The 26431-nt window shown below is 32.0% G+C and overlaps 1 protein-coding gene and 1 long non-coding RNA gene across 2 annotated transcripts in view; one reads left to right on the top strand and one right to left on the bottom strand.

Annotated features, from left to right (window-relative positions):
* The window catches only part of LOC133337330 (streptococcal hemagglutinin-like), a 101143-nt gene that overhangs the window by 9497 nt on the left and 65215 nt on the right, over positions 1-26431 (bottom strand). The window lies entirely within an intron of this gene.
* On the top strand, positions 3683-5442 carry LOC133337342 (uncharacterized). The gene is made up of 2 exons (XR_009754583.1): positions 3683-4078; positions 4161-5442. It is a non-coding gene; the product is annotated as an uncharacterized LOC133337342 (long non-coding RNA).

Genomic DNA, 26431 nt, shown 5'->3' with positions numbered 1-26431 from the left:
ATCTACGCATTGTGGGTTCTTTGAAAAATTAAAAAAAATCGCCTTGTTGGTTATTTGAAAAAAATTTACGCCTTGTGGGTTATCTGAAAAAAATCTACGCCTTGTGGGTTCTTTGAAAAAAATTTACGTCTTGTGGGTCCTTTGAAAAAAATATGCCTTGTGGGTTATCTGAAAAAAATCTACGTCTTATCGGTTATTTGAAAAAAATCTACGTCTTGTCGGTTCTTTGAAAAAAATCTACGGCTTGTGGGTTCTTTGAAAAAAATCTACGCATTGTGGGTTCTTTGAAAAAAATTTACGCCTTGTGGGTTATCTGAAAAAAAAATCTACGCCTTGTGGTTATCTGAAAAAAAATCTACGCCTTCTTTGAAAAAAATATACGCCTTGTGGGTTATTCGAAAAAAAAATCTACACCTTCTTTGAACAAAATCTACACCTTCTTTGAAAAAAATCTACACCTTCTTTGAAAAAAATCTACGCCTTGTGGGTTATCTGAAAAAAAATCTACGCCTTGTGGGTTATCTGAAAAAAATCTACGCCTTGTAGGTCCTATTAAAATATTCTTTAAAAAATCTACGCCTTTTAGGTCCTATTAAAATATTCTTTAAAAAATCTACGCCTTTTAGGTCGTATGAAAAATATTCTTTAAAAAATCTACGCCTTGTAGGTCCTATTAAAATATTCTTTAAAAAATTTACGCCTTGTAGGTCCTATGAAAAATATTCTTTAAAAAATCTACACCTTGTAGGTCCTATAAAAAATATGCCTTAAAAAATCTGCGCCTTGTAGGTCCTATGAAAAATATTCTTTAAAAAATATACGCTTTGTATGTATTATTAAAAAAATCTACGCCTTGAAGGTCCTTTGAAAAATATTTTTAAAGAAATCTACGCCTTGAAGGTCCTTTGAAAAATATTTTTAAAGAAATCTACGCCTTGAAGGTCCTTTGAAAAATATTTTTAAAGAAATCTACGCCTTGAAGGTCCTTTGAAAAATATTTTTAAAGAAATCTACGCCTTGTAGGTCCTTTGAAAGATATTCTTAAAAAAATCTATGCCGTGTAGGTCCTTTGAAAAATATTCATTAAAAATTCTACGCCCTTCCCTTAAACAATATTTTTTTAAAAATCTATGCCTTGTAGGTCCTTTAAACAATATTTCTTCCATTTCAGTTACATTTTCATTACTTAAATATTTTTATTTCAAAAATTTCTCAGTTCAAATCCGCTAACCACGAGTGGGAGTCATTTAAGTAAATTATGTGTGCGCATAATAAATGCAGTCAAATGTAAAATGAGACCGCTTTTACGCATCGTTAAGTATTCGTGAAAGTAAAGAAAAAAAAAACAGAAATAAGAGCTGAAAATAAACTTGTAAATATCCCAAAAAGAAAAAGTAAAATCTGCAAAAACTAGTCTCAAAGAAAAAAAATCCTAACAAACACAATGACGGGCTAAAGAGCCACGATGCAGTCAAAACAAAAATTAAGGACTTATCAAATAATTTTTCGAATGAAAAAAACAAAGCGTCTAAAATCACAATAGCAAAAAGTTGTGGTCATAATGTTTTTATGACCACAACAGTAATGCAAGGACAATGCAAGTTCCTCAAAAGAAAAACTTTGATTTCATAAACTTTGGATTTTGAAGTCCAGCTACTTGACGACGGACTATTGACGTTGAGACGATTTTTTTTTGTCACAAAATTATGAATGATTCTTTGATTATGAAATTGTTCAAGGACTTAGTTTTAAGACGACTCAAGATGTTGAAAAGGATAACGTCAAACGAAATCAATAAGGGAAGGCAAAGGGAAACAAAACATTCACAAATTTCCACTTTGGATTTTTTTTCAAGGGGAAAAAAGTTAGGTGAGTTTTTTTATTTTCTCTTCTCCTCTTGATCTTCAACATCCTTAATGTCAAAAAAATAATTTGTCTATTTAATTTTCCTATTCCGAACAACAGCCAATAATGCTAATATCCCAAACACACAAAAGACAACTTCTTACACACACACACGCATATATATAAATGTCTTTCACATAATTATAACCATTAAACCACATTATTGTTGTTGTTGTTCCTTTTTGCAATTTCTGTTTTTATATCATCATTAGCGCTAGCAACCGCATCATCATCATCTTCTGAACCAACAACATATTGGGTGTTTATTTTATGGATGTTTTAAAGTATTCTCCAACAACCATTCCGCATCCATAAAAAATTGGCAATACTCTCACATATTTTTTCGTTATACTTTTGTATTAAATGGTCAATAAAAACTATAAAAAACAACAACAATCAAACCCGAAGCACAATTGTAAACAACGAAAAATTAAAAAATGGAAACATAAGAGGATGGATGCACATAGAGAAAATGTAGGTTTTTAAATGTTTAAATGTTGTCATTTAAAAATAACTCTTGAAAAGTATTCTTCCTTTGAAAAATGTTCTTTAACAGATCTACGCTTTTGAAAATATATATGCCTTGTAGGTCCTTTGAAAAATATTCTTTAAAAAATCTATGCCTTGTAGGTCTTTTGAAAAATATTCTTTAAAAAATCTATGCCTTGTAGGTCCTTTGAAAAATATTTTTAAAGAATATACGCCTTGTAGGTCCTTTGAAAAATATTCTTTAAAAAATCTACGCCTTGTAGGTTCTTTGGTGCCTTGAAGGCCCTTGGAAAAATATTCTTTAAAACATCTAAGCCTTGAAGGTTCTTTGAAAAATATTCTTTAAAAAAATCTACGCCTTGAAGGTCCTTGGAAAAATATTCTTTAAAAAATCTACGCCTTGAAGGTCCTTGGAAAAATATTCTTTAAAAAATCTACGCTTTGCAGGTCCTTGGAAAAATATTCTTTAAAAAATCTACGCCTTGCAGGTCCTTGGAAAAATATTCTTTAAAAAATCTACGCCTTGCAGGTCCTTGGAAAAATATTCTTTAAAAAATCTACGCCTTGCAGGTCCTTGGAAAAATATTCTTTAAAAAATCTACGCCTTGCAGGTCCCTTGGTGCCTTGTAGGTCCTTTGGCGCCTTGAAGGTCCTTGGAAAAATATTTTTTAAAAAATCTACGCCTTGCAGGTCCTTGGAAAAATATTCTTTAAAAAATCTACGCCTTGTAGGTCCTTTGGTGCCTTGAAGGTCCTTGGAAAAATATTCTTTAAAACATCTACGCCTTGAAGGTCCTTGGAAAATATTCTTTAAAAAATCTACTAATCTCTAAAATCTAATATATCTTCGCCTGGCCGATCCTTTAAAAAGTTATTCCTAATGTAATATACAAATTGTGGGTTCTTTGAATTTTTTAAAAATCTACTCCTTGTCAATCCTTTAAAAAGTATTCCTTAAATAATATACAACTTGTAGGTCCTTTGAAAAACATTTTTTGTACCACACTGTGGTACTATTATGATCGAATTCGTTTATTGAACTAAAACAGAAAATGAGAATACACACTCGAGTAAAACATATTGATACCAAAGCATACTGAGATTAGGCAAATAATAATAAACAAAGTGTTTTATGCTAAAGTACAATATTTGATTCAATTCTCAACACTCTACCTGAATTAAATATTACCATTTCCAATATATAATTACAAATAATACTAATACATAATTAATCTATGCCAAAAAATCCTTTAAAATATTCCAACTTTTGTGGGGTTGCCGCATTGGTAAAAACATCAGCAACCATTTCTTTTGTTGATAGATACTTCAAGGATATTTCATTATTGTCAATTTTCTGTTTAATAAATTTAGCTTTAATGTCCACATGTTTGGTCCTTGACGAGTATTTATTATTTGTGGCCACTTGTATAGCTCCTTTGTTATCACAGTACAGAACCATGTTGACTTTGCTGTTTGGATTGAGTTCTTTTTCGAGTCGTTTTAACCAAACAGATTCCTGTATAGCTGCTGTAATTGCCATGAACTCAGCTTCCGTTGAAGATAGTGCCACCGTTTTTTGCCTTTTTGTAGACCACGATATTGCTGCTGATTGAAAAATGAATACGTAGCCAGTTGTCGAATGACGGTCGTCCAAATTTCCAGCCCAATCTGCATCGCAATATCCAGTAATATCTCCTTCGACATCTCTCTTATAGATGAGCCCTTGTTCAATAGTTCCTTTTAGATAACGCATTATCCTTTTTACAGCTTCCCAATGCGCTCTGCCAGGATTAATTCCAAATCTGCTCAGCATATTCACAGCGTAGTATATATCAGGGCGCGAAACCTGTGCAGCGTACAACAAGCACCCAATAGCTTCCATATAAGGAGTATTCGACATTTTTTCCTTTTCAGCCTCGGTTTTAGGGGACATAATTTCGGACAACTTCTGATTATAGTCCATCGGTGTTGACGAAGGGTTACACTCATTCATTCCGAAACGTGTCAGAACATCTGATATATACTTAGACTGATCAATTTTGATTCCTTCTCCAAATCGTGATATTGTCATACCAAGCACAGTACATACTTCCCCCATGTCTTTCATTTTAAATTTATTCGAAAGAGCGTCCTTAACAGAATTTATTTCATTAACATCATTGGAAAATATAAGAACGTCGTCGACGTATATTGCAATATAAATCTTCTTTTCTTCCGTCATCTTAGAGTATACGCATTGATCCACTTCACCTCGTACAAAACCCATATCGACAAGTTCCTTGTTTATAGTCTCATTCCATACTCTACCAGATTGTTTCAAGCCGTATATGGATCTATTAAGCTTACATACTTTATTAGAACCATCACGGAAGCCTTCGGGTTGTTCCATGTATATGATTTCTTTTAAAATCCCATTTAAGTAAGCGCTAACAGCATCCATCTGATGAATCTTCATATCATATTTTACTGCCAACGCTGTTAAATATCGTATTGATTCATACCGAACAACTGGAGAGAATGTTTCCATATAATCGATACCTTCAGTCTGTGTGAAGCCCTTTGCGACTAATCTTGCTTTCCATCGCAACGTGTTTCCATTGGAATCCAGCTTTGACTTAAAAACCCATTTTGATTTCACAGCTTTGCATCCTTCAGGAAGTTCAACCAAAGTCCAAGTATTATTGACTTTCAATGAATTAATTTCTTCTTTCATAGCTATTTTCCAATTTTCAGAATCTTTAGATGACATTGCCTGTTTTATATTCTGAGGGTCTGAAGAAACATACTCTATTGCAGAAAACGCCGTTGATGATTGATTTCGGTTTGCAATCCTTTCTGATCTTCGAATATTATCAGATATTTGTATTGGTCGGTTTGGTTCCCACTCTTCATCATTTGTGTCCACGTAGCCGTTGTTCTCTTGGCATTCTGAGTCCAAAAACTCACTATCAGTCTCAGAATCACTACGAGGCTCATTTTGAATTTCATTATTGCCATTCAATTCGCTTGACTCCATATTCGTTGATACAGTATTTACTGTTTGGTCCAATACATTATGACTTTCTTCATTCGGAGATTGAATATAGCTCCCATATATATTTTCGTCCGATTTTCGGTAAATGGTGCACCAAAGTTCCTATATAACATTCGATTGTTACGAAATTTGGCATAGCGTACTAAATTAACTCTAGAATAATGTGTGTTAAGTTTCGTGAAAATCGGTTCAGATTTAGATATAGCTCCCATATATATTTTCGTCCGAATTTAGGCATCAAAGTCCCTATATATTCTTCGATTTGCACGAAATTTTGCAAAGCGTACTGAATTGAGTCACGAATGATGAATGGTAAGTTTCTTAAAAATCGGTTCAGATTTCATTTTAGCTCCCAATATATTTTCTTCCGATTTTAATGTAAATGGTGCACGAAATTTGGCATAGCGTACTGAATTGAGTCTAGAATGATGAGTTTCTGAAAAATCGGTTCAGATTTAGATATAGCTCCCACTTAAATTTTCATCCGATTTTAGGTAAATAGTGCACTAAATTCCCTATATATCCCTATATATAGCATACTAAATTAACTCTAGAGTGATGAGTGGTAAGTTTCGGGAAAATCGGTTCAAATTTCGATATAGCTCCCATATATTTTTTCATTCGATTTTAGGTAAATAGTGCACCAAATTCCCTATATATCCTTCGATTTGCACGAAAGTTTGCATATCGTACTGAATTGAGTCTAGAATGATGATTGATGAGTTTCGGGAAAATCGGTTCAGATTTCGATATGACTCCCATATATATTTTCATCTTATTTTATGTAAGTGATGTACCAAGTCCCTATATATCTTTCGATTTGCACGAAATTTGGCATAGCGTACTGAATTAATTTTTTAAAGAATATTTGCTTAAGGACCCACAAGGCGTGCTTTTTAAAATAATATTTTTTCAAGGGCCATAGATACGCATTGTAGGTCCTCTGAAAAAAAATATTTTTTAACAAAATTATATGGTCCTTGTAGTTTAGTGATTTCTCTCCGTGCATTTAAGTGGCGAGTTTAAATACCGTAATGAAAATAAGAATGACTGAAAGAAGAACATATTTGCGATTTTTTGTCCATCTTTTTTGACTAGGTGTTGATATCCGCATTATATAGATGACTTTTTTTGGTGTTGGAATTGTTGTCGATTTTAATACTAGCACTACTGATGACGATGATTGTGTGATGCTGTTTTTGATTTTATTATTGCCGTTATTGTTGTTGTTGGTGTATGTTAAATTAAGCACATAAATGGTTTTCCGAGCTAATGGTGTGTAGCAGGTTGCAATGCATTTTTGAGCGGCAGCGGTTATTTTTGTTTTTGGGTTGTCAAAATAAATTGCATTTGGAAACCGCAACAAATTTTAAACAACTCAATATTCAATTGAGTAATGGGTGTGTATGTGTGTAGTCACATAATAAAAAAAATCAGAATTTAATATTGACTATAAGAAAATTTGGATCTCAAAATTCAACATTTCAAACTTTCTTCACTTTTTTCAAATCAAAAACGAAATATAGGAAACTATTTTACAAAAATTTTATTATTGATCCCCTTTCCCGACCTCTCTTGTAATTTTGCTTAACATTCATAAATTCTATTTATTTATTTAATATGAAAAAATCCCGTTTTATACCACATAATTATAAACATCATTTAAACGATCATACCTAACGAAAATATGAATGGCTGTTTCATTGAATTTTATTTCTGGTTTTCAGTCAATTTTGTAAACAAATTTTTATAATTATTTTTCATGTAGATTTTTGTTTTTAGAAAATTTGTGTGTGTATGAGTTTTGTATATTTTCTTTAGATATGAATAATGACGAATTATGTTGCTTATTTTGATTCTTGCCCCTCACTCTCCCCGCCCATTCCTTCAGAGTGTGCTGTGAAATAAATTTCATTTAAATTAACCCCAAAAGCCATTATAAAATAAACAAGAACAAAAACAACAACAACAATTTCATTGAACATTAAATTAAAACGATTTTAATGGGCCGCTAAGAAATGCTGAACGAACGACGACTGCCTTGAATTTTAAATTGAAATGAAATTTTGAAAAAAAGAAATGAAATGTTGTTACAGTCGAAAAATGATTGTAAATATATTTATATTTAAGAAAATAGGACTGAAATATATATGACAGATGATTTAAAAAAATGATCGAAATTTGGAAAGGCGTGGATTTTTTTAAATAATATTTTTGCAAGGATCCACCCACAAGGCGAGGATTTTTATACCCTTCACCGCACTGTGGTACAGGGTATATATATCTTTGTGCATATGTTTGTAACATTCAAAAAAAAAAAAAAAACAGAGGATTTTTATACCCTTCACCACACTGTGGTACATATGTTTGTAACATGCAAAAATAATCGAGATAGGTCCATGGTTCCTTTTGAGAATATGCATAGAATCACTTTCTGAGTCGATTTACGCATGTCCGTCTGTCCGTCCGTCCATGTATTTTTGTGAACAAAGTACAGGTAGCATTTATGATCCGAATTGGATGAAATTTGGCACAGCTCATTTGTTTGGCCCAAGGACGAACCTATTGAAATTGGGAAAAATCGGTTCAGATTTAGATATAGCTCCCATATATATTTTCATCCGATTTAAGGTAATTGGTGCATCAAAGACCCTATATATCTTTCGATTTGCACGAAATTTGGCATAGCGTACTGAATTGCTTATATAATAATGTGTTCTAAGTTTCGTGAAAATCGGTTCAGATTTAGATATAGCTCCTATATATATTTGCAACCGATTTTAGGTAATTGGTGCACCAAAGTCTCTAAAAATCATTCGATTTGCACGAAATTGGTCATAGCGTGCTGAATTAAGTCTAGAATGACGTGTGCAAAGTTTCGTGAAAATCGGTTCAGAATTAGATATAGCTCCCATATATATATTTTCGTCAGATTTTATGTAATTGGTGCACCATATATATATATATATATATATATATTTCGATTTGCACGAATTTTTGTACAGGGTACTGAATTAAGTCTAGAATGATGTTGCTAAGCTTCGTGAAAAGATCTATAGCTAGGCCGTTTGACAGAAGGTAGTGAAGTAATATAAATTAGTCTCTGGCAAGTTTCCCTGAAATCGGTTCAGATATAGATTTATAACAAAAAACGCGACGTCTGTTAGGATACATATGTAGAATATATCCAAAGTGGTGAAGGGTATCATATAGTCGGTCCAGTCCGACTTTACTACTTTCCTTACTGGTTTAAATAATATGTTTGCAAGGATCCACCCACAAGGCGTGCATTTTTTAAAGAATATTTTTTCAAGGACCCACCCAGAGGACCATTAAGGCGTGGATTTTTTAAAGAATATTTTTTCAAGGGCCATCATATAGGCGTGGATTTTTTAAAGAATATTTTTTCAAGGGCCACCATATAGGCGTGGATTTTTTAAAGAATATTTTTTCAAGGGCCACCATATAGGCGTGGATTTTTTAAAGAATATTTTTTCAAGGGCCACCATATAGGCGTGGATTTTTTAAAGAATATTTTTTCAAGGGCCACCATATAGGCGTGGATTTTTTAAAGAATATTTTTTCCGGGCTACCATTAAGGCGTGGATTTTTTAAAGAATATTTTTTCCGGGCTACCATTAAGGCGTGGATTTTTTAAAGAATATTTTTTCCAGACCATTAAGGCGTGGATTTTTTAAAGAATATTTTTTCCAGACCATTAAGGCGTGGATTTTTTAAAGAATATTTTTTCCAGACCATTAAGGCGTGGATTTTTTAAAGAATATTTTTTCCAGACCATTAAGGCGTGGATTTTTTAAAGAATATTTTTTCCAGACCATTAAGGCGTGGCTTTTTTAAAGAATATTTTTTCCAAACCACCATTAAGTCGTGGATTTTTTAAAGAATATTTTTTCCAAACCACCATTAAGGCGTGGATTTTTTAAAGAATATTTTTTCCAAACCACCATTAAGGTGTGGATTTTTTAAAGAATATTTTTTCCGGGCTACCATTAAGGCGTGGATTTTTTAAAGAATATTTTTTCCGGGCCAGCATTAAGGCGTGGATTTTTTAAAGAATATTTTTTCCGGGCCAGCATTAAGGCGTGGATTTTTTAAAGAATATTTTCTCCGGGCCAGCATTAAGGCGTGGATTTTTTAAAGAATATTTTTTCCGGGCCAGCATTAAGGCGTGGATTTTTTAAAGAATATTTTTCCAATGCCTGAATTCCTCTATTACATATATCAATCATCATGAAACATAAAATATATTTGGAAATGTTCATAAATATACAAAATTAAATACTAAAACTATTATGCCAAAATATTTATGAGCGCTTAACATAGGCACTGACAACTTTTATGGGACCCACTAAGTGTTTTATGGCTTTGAGGATTTCATGTTTCCCCCCCTCCAACGAACATTGTTTAACAACAGGGAGTAGAGATCATTAAAAAATATATTTAGAAGACTTATCGGAAGTTCGGTATTAAATATATTTATATTATGTATATTATTATGTAAAATTTCTTTTTGGAAAAAATAAATTTTGGATAACATATCGAAGTAATTTTTCGAACGAAACACCTGTCTATGATCGCCAGCTAAAACCGGGCGATTTTATTTATTTATTAAATTTTGAATATTATTTGTAGCTCTTCTAATTGTATAAGACAATTTTAAGGTCTCATAGCTCCCATTTGTTGTTCTGTAGAATAAAATATTCTAAGACCTAATAATAAAGGAAGAGTATTTCATATTTTTCCTAAATGCCCAAACATTTTGAGTGACCACAAAATTGTTGTTCAGAAACTTTAAATATTACCGTTTAAATAATTTAGTTTGTAAAACATAAACCCCTCTTTACAAAAAAAAAAAAAAAATCGTAAGAAAAACAAAAGTTATAAATTATAGTTTCCAACAGCATTCCAAGAACTCTTAAAGTGCAAAATATAAATATAATAAAAACACAAAAAAAAAAAAAAATAAAAATTGCCCTGACCAAACATGCCAAGCAGTTACATTAATTTGCCTCAATTATAAGACCTTTACGAAAAAAATTCTTTTGGCTTCTTTGGTATAATTTTTCCAACAGAACAACTTTTATTTTTAAGCATAGCTCAAAAATACGGAAATGAGAGAGAAAATAGAGAAATAGAAAATAGCTAAAGAAATGAAAATCTACTTGATTTTTATTTTTGGTCTGTGGGGGCTATGGAGAATCATAGAAACTGAAACAGAAGGCCTTCACGGTTCTTTGCATTTTAATTGGTTTGTGAATGCGGCGGGAACATTTAACCATACATAATAAGTAACTCAACTGGCAGAGTAGCCATCATCACTGAAATTATTAAACAACAACAAAAAAAAGGAAGAACAAAAAAAAACTAGTTGCTGCAGGACCAAACATTTTGCAATTTTTTCTTTCTTGTTTGGTGTGGTATCACATATAAATGCAGTACCAGGGAAAGCCTTCCCAACTTATTTATTCAAACACTTAGGGAGTTGGTACTTATGTAAAGACACACATTTAGTTCGGATTTTTAAAAAAACACTTTTCCAAGTAGTGTCATATCTAAAGGCGTGGATTTTTAAAGAATATTTTTCTAGAGGCTAACAGAGGCGTGGATTTTTTAAAGAATATTTTCTTAGAGACTATCGGAGGTGTGGATTTTTTAAATAATATTTTTCTAGAAACTTTTAAAGGCGTGGATTTTTTACAGAATATTTTTCTAGAGGCTATAAGACGCGTGGAATTTTTAAAGACTGTTTTTCTAGAGACTATTAGAGGCGTGGATTTTGTAAAGAATAATTTTCTAGAGGCTATGAGAGGCGTGGATTTTTTAAAGAATATTTTTCTAGAGGCTATCAGAGGCGTGGATTATTTAAAGAATATTTTTCTAGAAGCTATCAGAGGCGTGGATTTTTTAAAGAATATTTTTCTGGAGGCTATCAGAGGCGTGGATTTTTTAAAGAATATTTTTCCAGAGATTTCCGGAGGCGTGGATTTTTTAAAGAATATTTTATTAGAGGCTATCAGAGGCGTGGGATTTTTAAAGAATATTTTTCTAGAGGCTATCAGAGGCGTGGATTTTTTAAATAATATTATTCTAGAGGCTATCAGAGGCGTGGATTTTTTAAAGAATATTTTTCTAGAGGCTATCAGAGGCGTGGATTTTTTAAAGAATATTTTCTTAGAGACTATCGGAGGCGTGGATTTTTTAAAGAATATTTTCTTAGAGACTATCGTAGGCGTGGATTTTTTAAAGAATATTTTTCTACAGGCTATCGTAGGCGTGGATTTTTTAAAGAATATTTTCTTAGAGACTATCGTAGGCGTGGATTTTTTAAAAAATATTTTTCTAGAGGCTATCAAAGGCGTGGATTTTTTAAAAAATATTTTTCTAGAGGCTATCAAAGGCGTGGATTTTTTAAAGAATATTTTTACACATGCTATCAGAGGCGTGGATTTTTTAAAGAATATTTTTACACATGCTATCAGAGGCGTGGATTTTTTAAAGAATATTTTTCTACAGGCTATCGTAGGCGTGGATTTTTTAAAGAATATTTTTACACATGCTATCAGAGGCGGGGATTTTTTAAAGAATATTTTTCTACAGGCTATCGTAGGCGTGGATTTTTTAAAGAATATTTATTTTTTTATGTATCCCATCCCTGTGATCTATAAGCCTGTCAATGTACGAAATGAAAAAAACATTGAGATATTTTTAAATTTCAATTAAAATTGAAAATTGATTGGTAACAAAATTCAACCGGAAATTAAGTTGGACACAATCCACAACATAATCTACTCAATTTGCCACATGATTAGCACAGAAAGTGCAACACACAAAAATCAGCAACTGCTATTTTCAAAAAAAAAAAAAAAAAAAAAAAACGAAACACATCACATCAGATTGAAATGTGTCTGATTGCCATCATCTACAGTTATTCGTTTTTTTTTCTTGCAACAAAGTGTGCATTCAGGTCTTTCGAACACTGCATCTGTATTGTAAGTAATTTAAAATGTCATTAATTTGTTTCTTCATGCAACACTCAAAAATAATTTGATGATGATGAAAACGAAAAAAAAAAATCACTTTTATAGAGTGTGAAAAAATATAGGAAAAGTGGCAGAAGACGTACATATGAAAAAAAAAATTAATTAAAATGATGCTGATGCTCTGTGTATTTGATGAGGCCTCTAACAAGAACAAGAAGAAGAGGAACGAATGCTGTTGCCAATGTTTTTGATTAGCATTTCTATATTTAAGTCAAAGATTAATGCAGCTGCATTTAAAATCATCATTTTTCTCGCACTTAATGTTAGAGAAAATTTCTTCGAAGTACCTCGATTTAGTTAATGCTGCAGGCAATTTTTGATGTAAATAAAAAAAAACGTTTTTAAGTTTTTCGTTTCGGCTGAGCACTCAACGAAATTGCCAAGGAAAAAATAAAATGTATTTAAATACATTCAGAGAAAAAATTGAATAATATCCGACCAAGAGGCGTGTATATTTTAAATAATTTTTTTCAAGGCCCAACAGACCAATAGGCGTGGATTTTTTAAATAATATTTTTCAAGGTCCAACAGACCAATAGGCGTGAATTTTTTAAATAATATTTTTCAAGGTCCAACCGACCAATAGGCGTGGATTTTTTAAATAATATTTTTCAAGGTCCAACAGACCAATAGGCGTGGATTTTTTAAATAATATTTTTCAAGGTCCAACAGACCAATAGGCGTGAATATTTTAAATAATATTTTTCAAGGTCCAACAGACCAATAGGCGTGGATTTTTTAAATAATATTTTTCAAGGTCCAACAGACCAATAGGCGTGGATTTTTTAAATAATATTTTTCAAGGTCCAACAGACCAATAGGCGTGGATTTTTTAAATAATATTTTTCAAGGTCCAACAGACCAATAGGCGTGGATTTTTTAAATAATATTTTTCAAGGTCCAACAGACCAATAGGCGTGGATTTTTTAAATAATATTTTTCAATGTTCAACAGACCAATGGGCGTGGATTTTTTAAATAATATTTTTCAAGGTCCAACCGACCAATAAGCGTGGATTTTTTAAATAATATTTTTCAAGGTCCAACCGACCAATTGGCGTGGATTTTTTGAATAATATTTTTCAAGGTCCAACCGACCAATAGGCGTGGATTTTTTAAATAATATTTTTCAAGGTCCAACCGACCAATAGACGTGGATTTTTTAAATAATATTTTTCAAGGTCCAACCGACCAATAGGCGTGGATTTTTTAAATAATATTTTTCAAGGTCCAACCGACCAATAGGCGTGGATTTTTTAAACAATATTTTTCAAGGTCCAACAGACCAATAGGCGTGGATTTTTTAAATAATATTTTTCCAGGACTATCCGACCAAGAGGCGTGATTTTTATATTTAATATTTTTCAATTGCTATCCGACCTAGAGGTGTAATTTTTTAAATAATATTTTTAAAGGCTATCCGACCAAGAGTTGTGAATGGTTTAAATAATATTTTTCAAGGCTCAACTGACCAATAGGCGTGGATTTTTTTAAATATATATATAACCTCTTGTTTTGCAATTGTCATTCCTTTAAATTATATATCTCTTACTAGACACATTTCCAAATAATTTCAAATTAATTAATTCAATTACTTAATACCCCATCGCATATTAAAATTGCCAAAAGATAAATACAAAAAAATATATATGTAAACATAATTATATTAATTTCAAGGAAATTAACTACCTTTCCCCAGAAATAGCTGACATAATAAATGTCTATAGAGCTCAAAAAACACTCCTCGCAGACTTCCTAATAAATTCAGACTCGTATGTGAGAAAAGTAATTCAATTTAGTGGCACGTTTTTGTTTCTCCGTGTGTGTGTCTGTACAGACAAACTCACACACACATACACATACCTAACAACCTACCTGTATGTGAATTTGCTTGTGTTTTATTTATTTATTTAAATAGCTACGTGCCAAAATAAACACAAAAGTATTAACATTTTCATATTGTCTCTATGATTGTTAAGTTGCTCCGCCTCCATTCGTTACGAACAACTTGAATTACAGAAACGAAGAAAAAGAAGATGGCAACAAGTGTGAGCAATTCGTATTAAAAAAAACATAAATACAGGCTGAGATGTGCTTCAATACAGTTATACATATTTTATTCGATTTTATTGATGGGTATTCTGAGCAATGGGTTTAAATTTAGATTAAATTAACAAAATTCCTACAAGAAACTAGAAAATGACGAAACATATTCTTTAAAAAATCCACGACTCTTATAGCCTCTAGAAAAATATCAGTTATAAAATCCTCGGCTATTGGTTGATAGCTCATTGAAAATATTCTTTAAAAAATCCACGCCTGCTTAGCCTCTAGGAAAATATTCTTTAAAAAATCCACGCCTGATTAGCCTATTGGAAAATATTCTTTAAAAAATCCACGTTTCTGTTAGCCTTTTGAGAAATATTCTTTAAAAAAAACCTGATAGCCTCTTGAGAAAATTTCTTTAAAACATCCACGCCTCTGATAGCCTCTTGAGAAATATTCTTTAAAACATCCACGCCTCTGACAGCCTCTTGAGAAATATTCTTTAAAGCATCCACGCCTCTGACAGCCTCTTGAGAAATATTATTTAAAACATCCACGCCTCTGATAGCCTCTTGAGAAATATACTTTAAAACATCCACGCCTCTGATAGCCTCTTGTGAAATATTCTTTGAAACATCCACGCCTCTGATAGCCTCTTGAGAAATATTCTTTAAAGCATCCACGCCTCTGATAGCCTCTTGAGAAATATTCTTTAAAACACCCACGCCTCTGATAGCCTCTTGAGAAATATTCTTTAAAACATCCACGCCTCTGATAGCCTCTTGAGAAATATTCTTTAAAACATCCACGCCTCTGATAGCCTCTTGAGAAATATTCTTTAAAACACCCACGCCTCTGATAGCCTCTTGAGAAATATTCTTTAAAACATCCACGCCTCTGATAGCCTCTTGAGAAATATTCTTTAAAACATCCACGCCTCTGATAGCCTCTTGAGAAATATTCTTCAAAACACCCACGCCTCTGATAGCCTCTTGAGAAATATTATTTAAAACACCCACGCCTCTGATAGCCTCTTGAGAAATATTATTTAAAATATCCACGCCTCTGATAGCCTCTTGAGAAATATTCTTTAAAACATCCACGCCTCTGATAGCCTTTTGGGAAATATTCTTTAAAACATCCACGCCTCTGACAGCCTCTTGAGAAATATTCTTTAAAGCATCCACGCCTCTGATAGCCTCTTGAGAAATATTATTTAAAACATCCACGCCTCTGATAGCCTCTTGAGAAATATTCTTTAAAACATCCACGCCTCTGATAGCCTTTTGGGAAATATTCTTTAAAAATCCACGCCTCTGATAGCCTTTTGGGAAATATTCTTTAAAAAATCCACAGCCTCTGATAGCCTTTTGGGAAATATTCTTTAAAAAATCCACGCCTCTGCTGACCTCTAGAAAAATATTCTTTAAAAAATGCACGCCTCTGCTAACCTCTAGAAAAATATTCTTTAAAAAATTCACGCCTCTGCTAACCTCTAGAATAAATTGTTTAAAAAATCCACGTCTCTGCTGACCTCTAGAAAAATATTGTTTAAAAAATCCACGCCTCTGATAGCCTTTTGGGAAATATTCTTTAAAAAATCCACGCCTCTGCTAACCTCTAGAAAAATATTCTTTAAAATGTCCACGCCTCTGATAGCCTCTACAAAAATATTCTTAAAAAATCCATGCCTTTGATAGCCTCTACAAAAATATTCTTTTAAAAATCCACGCCTCTGATAGCCTCTGGAAAAAAGTTTTCTTTAAAAAATCCACACCTCTGCCTCTGATACTCCTTGTGAAAAATATTCTTTGAAGAATCGACACTTATAGCCTCTGAAATAACACTTGTTCGCCCAGTGTGCGTATGGTGTATGCTAATTATTGCCAAAGGCTAAATAAATATTCAAAATGATATTTTGAAAATGGTGGCTAATTCTCATTACAATAACACATGTTTTGTATAATAAATACCCACGTTAGCATAAACATGTCAACAGCAACAACAACTACATAAAACTAATATTTTCGTTATTACGATTTATTGTTTATTTTGCCCACTCACAGGGTGATCATCTCTCAAAACTGATTATCTTTTAAATAAAATTAAATATACAAATATATATTCTCACTCACACACATTCATTTTGTTTTTGCGAAAAACAACAACAAAAGCAAAGTAGGTATTTATTTAAACAATTTATTTCACAGAAATTCAGGCGATTGGTTGGTTAGTTGGTCAGTACGTCGTCTGGTTGTATTGGCTAAATAAAATAGAATTGAAAATTATACAACAACTACAACAAAACAATATTGTGTTTTGGTCAATGTTCAGCATATGTGATAGGCAGACAGACAGTCCGACAGACAGACACAAGTTTTTAAATAAAAATGTCTGTTTGTTTGTTTGCCGATGATTTGTGATGAGATGTGATAGGAATTCAGGCATTTTTAATGTGATTTCGGAATATGTAAATGTGTCTGTGATGGATGGATGAATGGCCTGCCATTGTGTATGTGTGTGTTTGAGAGAGCATATGTATGTGTTTTTTTCTATTGTAGATTGTGTTATAGCCAACGGCCAATCAATTGCAGTTTTGTTATTGGCCATATTCGACAATATTAAAATATTCAAATTAGACAATTTATGCAAATGTATTAGTGTATGTGAATTGTTGTTGTTATTGGTTTTTAGTTTTGGTAAACACATGGGTGTGACAGAGAACGATATATGTGTAGTATAAAGTGCTTAGGGGAATAGCTAAATTGATTAAATACATTTGAGGTTTTATTTAATAGCATTTACGTTCGTTAAGTCGATGATAATTTATTCAAAAATGGAAAGGGGCCTATAGAAAAATATTTTTCAATAAATCCACGCTTCTAGAAAAATATTTTTCAACAAATCCACGCCTCTAGAAAAAATATTCTTCAACAAATCCACGCATCTAGAAAGATATTCTTTAAAAATATCCACGCCTCAAGCAAAATATTCTATAAAAATATCGACGTCTCTGATAGCCTCTAGAAAAATATTTATTAAAAAAATTCACTCCTCTGATAGCCTCTAGAAAAATATATTTTAAAAAAATCCACTCCTTTGATAGCCTCTAGAAAAATATATTTTAAAAATATCCACTTGGACCTTGAAAAATATTATTTAAAAAATCCACGCCTATTGGTCTGTTGGACCTTGAAAAATATTATTTAAAAAATCCACGCCTATTGGTCTGTTGGACCTTGAAAAATATTATTTAAAAAATCCACGCCTATTGGTCTGTTGGACCTTGAAAAATATTATTTAAAAAATCCACGCCTATTGGTCTGTTGGACCTTGAAAAATATTATTTAAAAAATCCACGCCTATTGGTCTGTTGGACCTTGAAAAATATTATTTAAAAAATCCACGCCTATTGGTCTGTTGGACCTTGAAAAATATTATTTAAAAAATCCACGCCTATTGGTCTGTTGGACCTTGAAAAATATTATTTAAAAAATCCACGCCTATTGGTCTGTTGGACCTTGAAAAATATTATTTAAAAAATCCACGCCTATTGGTCTGTTGGACCTTGAAAAATATTATTTAAAAAATCCACGCCTATTGGTCTGTTGGACCTTGAAAAATATTATTTAAAAAATCCACGCCTATTGGTCTGTTGGACCTTGAAAAATATTATTTAAAAAATCCACGCCTATTGGTCCTTGAAAAATATTGGACCTTGAAAAATATTATTTAAAAAATCCACGCCTATTGGTCTGTTGGACCTTGAAAAATATTATTTAAAAAATCCACGCCTATTGGTCTGTTGGACCTTGAAAAATATTATTTAAAAAATCCACGCCTATTGGTCTGTTGGACCTTGAAAAATATTATTTAAAAAATCCACGCCTATTGGTCTGTTGGACCTTGAAAAATATTATTTAAAAAATCCACGCCTATTGGTCTGTTGGACCTTGAAAAATATTATTTAAAAAATCCACGCCTATTGGTCTGTTGGACCTTGAAAAATATTATTTAAAAAATCCACGCCTATTGGTCTGTTGGACCTTGAAAAATATTATTTAAAAAATCCACGCCTATTGGTCTGTTGGACCTTGAAAAATATTATTTAAAAAATCCACGCCTATTGGTCTGTTGGACCTTGAAAAATATTATTTAAAAAATCCACGCCTATTGGTCTGTTGGACCTTGAAAAATATTATTTAAAAAATCCACGCCTATTGGTCTGTTGGACCTTGAAAAATATTATTTAAAAAATCCACGCCTATTGGTCTGTTGGACCTTGAAAAATATTATTTAAAAAATCCACGCCTATTGGTCTGTTGGACCTTGAAAAATATTATTTAAAAAATCCACGCCTATTGGTCTGTTGGACCTTGAAAAATATTATTTAAAAAATCCACGCCTATTGGTCTGTTGGACCTTGAAAAATATTATTTAAAAAATCCACGCCTATTGGTCTGTTGGACCTTGAAAAATATTATTTAAAAAATCCACGCCTATTGGTCTGTTGGACCTTGAAAAATATTATTTAAAAAATCCACGCCTATTGGTCTGTTGGACCTTGAAAAATATTATTTAAAAAATCCACGCCTATTGGTCTGTTGGACCTTGAAAAATATTATTTAAAAAATCCACGCCTATTGGTCTGTTGGACCTTGAAAAATATTATTTAAAAAATCCACGCCTATTGGTCTGTTGGACCTTGAAAAATATTATTTAAAAAATCCAGGCCTATTGGTCTGTTGGACCTTGAAAAATATTATTTAAAAAATCCACGCCTATTGGTCTGTTGGACCTTGAAAAATATTATTTAAAAAATCCAGGCCTATTGGTCTGTTGGACCTTGAAAAATATTATTTAAAAAATCCACGCCTATTGGTCTGTTGGACCTTGAAAAATATTATTTAAAAAATCCAGGCCTATTGGTCTGTTGGACCTTGAAAAATATTATTTAAAAAATCCACGCCTATTGGTCTGTTGGGCCTTGAAAAATATTATTTAAAAAATCCACGCCAATTGGTTTGTTGGACCTTGAAAAATATTAATTAAAAAATCCACCCCCATTGCTTCGATATCTCCTGTTCTAGAAAATTATGTAAAACTCTTCGTAAATACTTCGAAATTCCCGGAAAAAATATTCTTTAAAAAATCCACCCATTTTGCCTCACACTACAAATTGTATCCATTAATAAATTATTCAAATTGAAAATTGTTTCTCATAATTTAATCCAATAACTAATTATGTTAATTGGCTTTGCTGACAGGGAGAAACAAAAAAAACAAATAAAATAAAAACTACACAAATAACAGAAAAATAAACAACAACTTGACATTTAATTTGACCTCATTTTATTCATACACATTTATTCACACAAATACACATATATATATATATATATATATATACATCTGCATGTGTGGTGTGTTGTACAAAATTCCATTACATTTAATTACATTTTTAACATTTAAATGATTTTAATCTGGATTAAATAAACTCTTTTGAAGGAGCATTATCATCATCATTATTATATAAATATTTGTATATATATATAATATATACAAATATGTTGAATATACATGTATCTAGAAACTCTATGTAATTTTATGAATGTATGTATGTAGCCATGGCCACTTGTGAATAATTTACACTCATGAGTAATGATATTTGTATGTATATGTAAAAATTATTATCAGCATATTCGATGATAGTGTGCCGTAGTAATTCTCAGCTAATCGTATTTAATAGCCAAATTAAAATGTTATCGTTTGGTATGAAAAGATATTGAAAATTAGGTAATTATATATGAGATTATATAACAGATTTGTTATACACACTACAGTGGTTTCAAATATTATTGATATTTAATAATGTAAAAGCATTATATATTTTTTAAATAAAATTTAAAAAATGGCTCAACATTTTGTGGAAGTTTAGAATTTCGTATTAAACTTGGTCTAGATTTGGTCTAATTTTTTAATCATAATGATCACTGAAAAAATGCTTATTGCTCTGATGTGTTCATGAAATACTATTTGCAAATAAAATTCAAGTTATTTTCCTGAAACACGATTATAGACCTGAAAAATATAATCTCTAAAAGTCTGATGACCTTTGAAAACCCCATAAAAATATTCACAAAAAATCTGAACTTTTTTCACATAGATGCTGAAAAAATATTTATAAAAACAAGGATTATTGCTCTGATAGGACATAAAATGAATGTAATATGCAATATCCAGTAGCGCTGCTCTGATAATTCTTGAAACAAGTCTATAAAAAAATTTCAATACTCTTAAAAAATATGTGATTTTTTATTTTATTTGAAAAATATTAATAAAAAACTGAGACAAATTATCGATATTTAACACAATAAAGGTAATATAACATATTTTGTAATAATATGACCGCATTTTGTGGAGGTTTAGAATTTCGATTTACACTTGGATACCATCAACATTGATTTTTCCTAAAAATATATAGATTTTGAAATTCCTTAAAATTCTTAAAAAAATTACGCTCATTGCTCTGATATTTGAAGAAAACTCCACTCTTGTTGCTCTGATAGGCTCAGAAAAATCATGCTTCGATAACCTCAGAAAAATATTGCATTGCACATTGGAGGATCTATGACAGGAAATCGGACGAAATTGTGTAAAATTGAAGTAAGCTTGACATGTGTCAACGGGTACGTTTCAGCACAGTGCCTGAACAAATTTGGAACTTTTAAAATCAAAGTATATAAATTCCGAAATTTTTTCATTACATCGATTACGGACACATTTCCTGACTCAGATTTCAATTTCACTTTTATTATGTAGCCCAATAGTTATTCCGCGACAGATTTTAAATCAGTGATGTGCAAAAGGGCATTATTATCGGGCAATTTTTGATTATTTGGTGCAACGTTTAGAAAAAATCGGACGACAAATATTTCTGGGAGATATATCTAAATATTAACCAATTTTAACAAATCTTAACACACGCGAATCTAGACTCCATATTCAAAAAACCGTCTCAATCGGAGAAACCTAGAAGGTATGGGAAGCTAAATCTAAATCTGACCAAATTTCAACGAAACTTAATACACGTCGTACTCAATTCGGTACACTGGCTGCGTAATTGGGAGCTATATCAAAATCTGAACCGATTTTAATCATCGTCCTTGGGCCAAATACATAATAGCCTGTACCGCAGTGTGGTGAAGGGTATAGAACTGCAGGTAGACCAAGTTCGAAGATGGGCTATATCGATCCACGATTAGGCATTTTTTGAGCTTCTTGAGCGCGTTCTTCAACCGAATTCGCTGAAATATTGGTACACTGGGTTTTTATTAGGTACCAAATTTTTGCACTAAAAATACAAATATAATTCCACTTTTTCTGGTAGCACCATATTACGGTATCACCCAATTTTCAGTTTTTCTTCGTTCTTGACCGAATTCGCTGAAATTTAGTACTTTGAGTTCTAATTGGTTAGCAAATGTCTCCACTAGAATTTATAAATATAGGTAATTTTTTGGGTTCTTTAGCGAGTTTTTCAACCGAATTCGCTGAAGTTTGATACATTGGGTACCGAAAGTCTCCCCAAAAAAATTATAAATATAGTTCCACTTTTTCTGGTAGCCCCCATATTACGATACCCCCATATTTTCAGTATTTTGGGGGTTTTGGTCGTATTTTTCGACCGAATTGGCTCTAATTTAGCACATTGAGTTGTTATTAGGTGGCAGATCTCTCCATTAAAATTATAAATGTAGATCCATTTCTTCCGGTAGCCGACATATAAGGGTACCCTGAAATTTTCGGTAAAATTTTGGGGTTCTTGAGCGGGCTTTTTCACCGAATTCTCTGTAATTTGTTCTTTATTCCAGTCGTATATGGTAACAAATCTCCCTCCAAAAATTATTAATATTCGCCCCTTTATGCATATGTTTGTAACAGCAAAAGGAATCGAGATAGACCCATAGTTCCTTTTCAGAATATGCATAGAATCACTTTCTGAGTCGAATTATGCATGTCCGTACGTTCGTCGGTCATTCCATGTATTTTTGTGAACAAAGTACAGGTCGCATGCATGATCCGATTTTAGATTTGATATAGCTCCCATCCGATTTTATGTAAATAGTGCCGATTTTAATTTGGCGATCCGGTATATATATATACTATTGAAATTGGAGAACATCGGCTGATATTTATATAGCTCCCATATATATTTCTCTGATTTTATGTAAATAGTGCACCAAACACGCAATATTTGTCCGATTGAGACAAAATTCTGCACAGCGTACTGAAGTAGGTACAGAATGAGGTACCGAAAGTTTTGTTGCAATCGGTTCAGATTTCGATATAGCTCCCATCCGATTTTATGTAAATAGTGCACCCCTATATTTCTTCCGATTTGAAATTTGGCATAGCGTATTGAATTGAGTCTTGAATGACGTGTGCTAAGTTCCTTGCAAATCGGTCGGTATATATATATACTATTATATGTAAATGGTCCATCAAAGTTCCTATATTTCTTTCGATTTTCACGAAATTTGGCATAGCGAACTGAATTAAGTGTAGAATGATGTTTGCAAAGTTTCGAGAAAATCGGTTAAGATTTAGATATAGCTCTCATATATATTTTCGTCCAATTTAATGTAAATAGTGTATCATAGCTCCTACATTTCTTTCAATTTCCACGAAATTTCGCATAGCGTACAGAATTAACTCTAAAATGATGTGTGCTAAGATTCGCGAAAATTGGTTCAGATTTTGATATAGCTTCCATATATATTTTCGTCCGAATTATGTTAATGGAGCACCAAAGTTCCTGCATTTCTTTCTAGTTGCACGAAATTTGGCAAAAGCGCACTGAATTAAGTCTAGAATGATGTTTGCAAAGTTTCGAGAAAATCGGTTGAGATTTAGACATAGCTCCCATATATATTTTCGTCCGATTTAAAGTAAATTGTGCACCAAACTCCTTATGTTTGTCCGATTGACACGAAATTTTGCACATCGTGTCAAATTGAGACTACAATGACGTTATTGAGTTTTGTTGAAATTGATGCAGATGCAGACATAGCTCTATAGATATTTCGAATGGGTGTCCGATCGAGATTACATTTTGAACAGTGGCATCCCGAATATTGTGTACCATGTTTGCTTTAATTTTTATTTATTCTTATTGATTTCTCATTTTCCAACAGAAGAGGACACAAGTTGTACTTTAGGATTTTCAATGCATAACTGAATTAATCAAAATAGTTATATATACATATATATCCATGTTTCGACTGCTATATTGAAGATAATAGCTAGATAATAGCAGACCGACATTGTTGTAATTTGGGATTTTGGGTCCATTAATTATCGCAGAAATTTTTAACATGGCTCTCATCTAAATTTTGATACTTTTATTTTCTCAATGCAACATTTTGAAGGTCCTGACCACATTCATTCTAACAGAATGAATTGTGCAAATTTGTCGTTCAGGATCCTCAATGGCTAACTGATATCCTGGCAATATGTTTTTTCGATTATGAAAATTTTGAATTATTATAATTTTAATACCACTTGATTCTTCAAATTTCTATCTAACTAGCACATTTGACCATTGACATTTAATTAAATTGTATAATGTAGTAAATACCACACAAAAATAATTTCATATGAAATGATTTAATGGGCAAGTTATTTAAACCAGGCAGCCAGCTATTTAGCAGTAGCATCTATGTCAGACATTTGGTAAAATTAATTGGATGGCTTGTGTACGCACATACACACATACGCAAATTATTATTATCATTGAGTAATCACATTATCCACTTCAATCCACTGACATACAAATAACGCCAAAGTTGTTCAACATATAATTTGTAAATTAATTTATAATATTTGTTTTTGTGGATTTGCACAAGGGATTAAAACTATGATACAATGAGTAATGAATAAGAATATAATTAAATGAGATGCAATGTAATTTGATGTGTGTTATCAATACATACATACATACATAACCTGCTGATGACCACAATGATTGTTGTGAAATAGTTCTGTTAGATAAGTGTACGCAATGAGTTGACAATTATAGGAAAATTAATTATATGAAAAAACAATTTTAATATTTAATTTATGGCTTCACTAATATACGTAGAAAAATATTTCAACAATTATTTTTTTCTTGTGTAGGGTATCATATGGCCGGCCTTTGGCCCTTTGCCTACTACACTAATGGTTTTGATATTATGTTCATAATATATTGTCCCCCCCTAGTTTGTATGCAATGCTTGAGCTATTAGCCATACAAACCTGTTGTCTCTATAGATAACAATTTGGGTATATATAGAAACAAATTACATAATTTGATATATATATAAATTCATATATGTATGTATATTCGAATTTTATGATAAGTAACTTAATTACAATTGTGAACAATTGAGTGTTCGAAACCACAATCGATAATTGCTTTAGATATGTGTGTGGGAGTATATGTGTGTGTATACCGTCGACACAACTACACTTTTCACAATTTGTAGGGATTACAAGTTAATACTAAAAATTAATTATCGTATATTTGTAAGTGTGAGTGTCATTGAAATGACAACAGTTGATTTCCGAAGCAATGTAGGATGGAGAATAAAATGTGGACATTTTAAAGGGTAACATGTAAAATGTTACTGTATTCGTTCAAAATATGTATTCTGTAATAAATATGATATATAAGAGGCTAAGAAAATATGTTAAAACAACCGAGCCTCTTAAGTATATATTCCTAATTAAGACAGGGTTCCAAAATATTTCAGGAGTGGTTTTGAAAATATTTCAACGAAAGGAGGTAGCATTTTCGATGTTTTTATTTTATGTCCTTCATTATTAGGTTGAATATATGAATATATATTCTTGATCAGAATAAAATTCTATAACGATTTATGCATGTCTGTCCGTCTGTTGAAATTACGCAATATTTAAATTAGAGCTCTCAAAATTTGCACAGACATTGCTATTACTCCTAATATGTTTGGTATGCTTTGATGTAGCTTTCATATAACGGCAATATACCCAAAAGTACCAAGATTGATCCCCGTTTTGGCATAGCCTCATAAAACGCTAGCCCCCTATCAGGTAATCATATTTTTCTTACGTCTTTTTAGGTATATTCAAGATCCTATCATAATATGCGTTTTCTCCGAGGAGCCCCCATTAATTTTACATATTAGGTTGGGAAAAAATAAGTTGATTATGTTTATATGAACTATAGGACTTTATTTAACATGCTTCGGAATGTACGATTTAGGCCAAATATGTCCCGTTTTGTTGTAAAATTTGTTGCCATTTTAAAGGTAACTTCTCATAGAAGTCCTGCTCTCTATTTGCAAAAATACTATAGTAGTCGGTTTTCACAATCCTCCCTAGATACCAATTTTTTTTATCATTAAAGACATTTAGCAATGCAAGAAAAAGGTGATAATCGCTTGGTGCCAACTTCGGACTGTATGGCGGATGCATTAAAACTTCCCAACCACGCTCCCGAAGTGTCTGGCGAGTCACTGTAGATGTGTGTAGCCTAGAGTTGTCCTGGTGGAACACGACACCTTTCCTGTTTGCCAATTCTGACCGTTTCTGGTCAATTGCTACCTTCAAACAGTCCAGTTGTTGACAGTAGAGATCTGAATATAGCGTTTGGTCATATGGAAGCAACTCATAATAAATAATCCCTTTCCAGTCCCACCAAATGCATTGCAGAACCTTCCTGGAAGTTAGTCCTGGTTTGGCCACCGTTTGAGGGGCTTCATCGCTCTTTGACTACGATCGTTTTCGCAATATAGTAGTCGATTTTCACAATCCTCCCTAGATACCAATTTTTTATCATTAAAGTCATTTCCAATGCAAGAAAAAATATGATAA

This window comes from Musca vetustissima, unplaced genomic scaffold (genome assembly GCF_032173495.1).
Source record: "Musca vetustissima isolate MV318-11 ecotype Yass unplaced genomic scaffold, APGP_CSIRO_Mvet_v1 utg1953, whole genome shotgun sequence".
In the NCBI taxonomy this organism is placed as follows: Eukaryota; Metazoa; Arthropoda; class Insecta; order Diptera; family Muscidae; genus Musca; species Musca vetustissima.
This window is presented reverse-complemented; position numbering and strand designations above follow the sequence as displayed.